The sequence below is a fragment of the Carlito syrichta genome, unplaced genomic scaffold, assembly GCF_000164805.1.
Source record: "Carlito syrichta isolate Samal-C Ts95f unplaced genomic scaffold, Tarsius_syrichta-2.0.1 Scaffold256091, whole genome shotgun sequence".
Lineage (NCBI taxonomy): Eukaryota > Metazoa > Chordata > Mammalia > Primates > Tarsiidae > Carlito > Carlito syrichta.
The window spans coordinates 172,208-174,910 of record NW_007200187.1 but is presented as its reverse complement, the minus strand read 5'-3'; the positions used below and the strand labels follow the sequence as shown (position 1 = coordinate 174,910).

The window sequence follows — 2,703 nt, the reverse complement described above, 5'->3', positions numbered from 1 at the left end:
GACCTCAGAAAATATCCCTGCAAAAGCTATCAGACCTTCAAGAAATGTATGCCCTGGGGCATCAATGAAAATAGAGCAATTAGTTTGCTATTAGTGCAGCCTAACACTTTTAGCTGATACCATCAAAGGTAGACAGTTTAATAGAGAGATCAGAGAAAGAGACAAAAAAAACCATGCTAATACTACTGTAATCCCTGGATGACTGTGCTTGCCCAAGGTTTCACCTTCTCAGGAGGGACATCAGGGGCTTTTCATGTGAGCTGAGCAGTGATATTTTCTGGTGTTAGGTAACCATCATAAGGAAGAGGTCAAGAGTGCAGTGACCTTGACTCTCGCCTTGACATCACACACTGTTGAAGCCAGCTGTCAACTATATGCAGACTTCTTGATATGACAGAAAAAAGAAAAATCCCAACTAGAGTATGCTTTTACAAATCAGATGCCATGCAATTTGCTTGCTGTGAAACCATGGGGATTGAGAATACAATATGGCTTTTCTGTGCTACCCAGAGAGGGGTCCATACTGCATTGTTCTAAATTCCCATCATAACTTAAAGGGAAACTTTCATAATGTCCAGAGCCTTGATGCCCTGCAAATGAAGGAAGAGGATGTCCTCAAATTCCTTGTAGCAGGAACCACTTAGGTGGCACCAACCTCGACTTCCAAATGGAATGGTACATCTATAAAAGGAAGAGTGATGGCATCTACATCAAGAATCTAAAGAGGACCTGGGAGAAGCCTCTGCTTGCAGCTCCTGTCAGTGTTATCATTAAAAACCCGGCTGATGTCAGTGTCATATCTTCCAGGAATACTAGCCAGCGGGCTATATTGAAGTTTGCTGCTGCCACTGGAGCCACTCCTCTTGCTGACTGCTTCACTCCTGGAACCTTCACCAACCAGATCCAGGCCACCTTCCGGGATCCTTGTCTGCTGGTGGTTATTGATCACAGTGCTGACCACCAGCCTCCCACAGAGGCATCTTATATTAACCTGCTCACCGTTACTCGGTGTGACAGACTCTCCTCTGCGCTCTATGGGCATTGCCAGACCATGCAAAAACAAGGGAGATCACTCAGTGGGTCAGATGTGGATGCTGACTCAGGAAGTTCTGCGCATGCGTGGCACCAGCTCCCATGAACACCTGTGGGAGGTTATGCCTGATCTCTACTTTTACAGACATCCTGAAGAGATTGAAAAGGAAGAGCAGGCTGCTGCTGAAAAAGCTGTGACCAAGCAATTATTTCAGGGTGAATGGACTGCTCCAGCTCCTGAGTTCACTGCTACTCAGCCTGAGATTGAAGACTTGTCTGAAGGTATACAGGTGCCCACTGTGGCAATTCAGCAGTTTCCTACTGAAGACAGGCGTGCTCAGCCTGCCATGGAAGACTGGTCTGCAGCTCCCACTCCTCGGGTCACTGACTGGGTAGAGACAACCACTGAGTGGTCTTAAGCTGTTCTTCCACAGGCTCTTAGGCAACATGGAAATAAGGCTGATGTTTCTAAAGGAAAAAAAAGAGAGAGATAATACAATATGAAGGGTTTTGTTTCTCTAGACTTTCTAGGACTCAGAAACCAAGTCCTAGAAACTAAGTCCTAGAAACTGAGGGAAAGGTAGGGATGGAGTTTATTTGATTATATAGATCTCTGATCTCTACCCTAAAACATCTTATTTAGTGGTCCAAGGTGAATTCTGCATTTTTAATAGGCATCCCAGGGAGTTTTGAAAAAGTAGTACTTAATTGTCAGTGCTTAGTTTCGAAGAGTATGTGAATTTGCATACCTTAATGTAATTCTCTTCTAAACTCTTTAGTTTTCAGTAGACTCATCTGAATTGAGAAACCTTGGTCATCTAGAGACACAGGTATGCCCAGAATTTCAGAAATCATGTTTATGTGAAAAGATAATTCAAAATAATTTAATTAATGAATGCACTTTAATCACAATTCGGAGGAAGTTTGGTGGTGTATAAACAATGAATTTCTTATATTCTGCAATGAGCACTCTAAGTAAGAAGTAACTCAGTAGCAAAATAAAAGAGTGATGCCTTAATTTTGGATTACAGTGTACACACACTTGTGTGTCAATTTTGCTCCTTGCTTTTACCGTTCAGTCAATTCTTTCTAGTCTGTACCTCTTCTTTTATTGATTCAAAATTAGTAAAGATTAGTAAATGTTCCATTTGGATTCTCCATAATCTCAGCGACATGGCACATGCCAACCAAAACATCTTTTACTCCCAAGAACGTAAAGCCCAAGCCTCCCATTCAAATAATTCATTAACTTATTTGCTTCTGGGACACAGCAAGAAATAATGTAGAGGAAAAAAAGCTTTTTGGATGACATGTCAGTTCAGTTTGAATCATTCACACTTAAATGGTCAAAGGAGATGTTCCTAAACTCAAGAATTATGAAGTTCTAATTTTAGATTTTTGACTTCTATATTGTAAAGTAAGTGACTTTTAATCTATTTTAGTCTATTTAGAAAAAAACGAGGGCAATATAAATATCAATACTTCAAAGACATGGCTGTGAAATATACAAAAATATTGATAAATAATTTGTGAGCAGAAACGGCTAAGCGTTATTTTAACTGCTGTGCCTCAGAGAGCATCCATCAGCATTCCCTGTGCTGTGCTTTGGGTCTGGGAGTTCTGTGAATGCTAGTCATTCCTTTTAGCTTCTTCATGACTCATTGATCTAAG

At 41.0% G+C, this 2,703-nt stretch overlaps 1 pseudogene; it reads left to right on the top strand.

Annotated features, from left to right (window-relative positions):
• The first annotated feature begins 488 nt into the window (after positions 1-488).
• On the top strand, positions 489-1,451 carry LOC103253881 (annotated as a pseudogene).
• Positions 1,452-2,703: the final 1,252 nt, after the last annotated feature.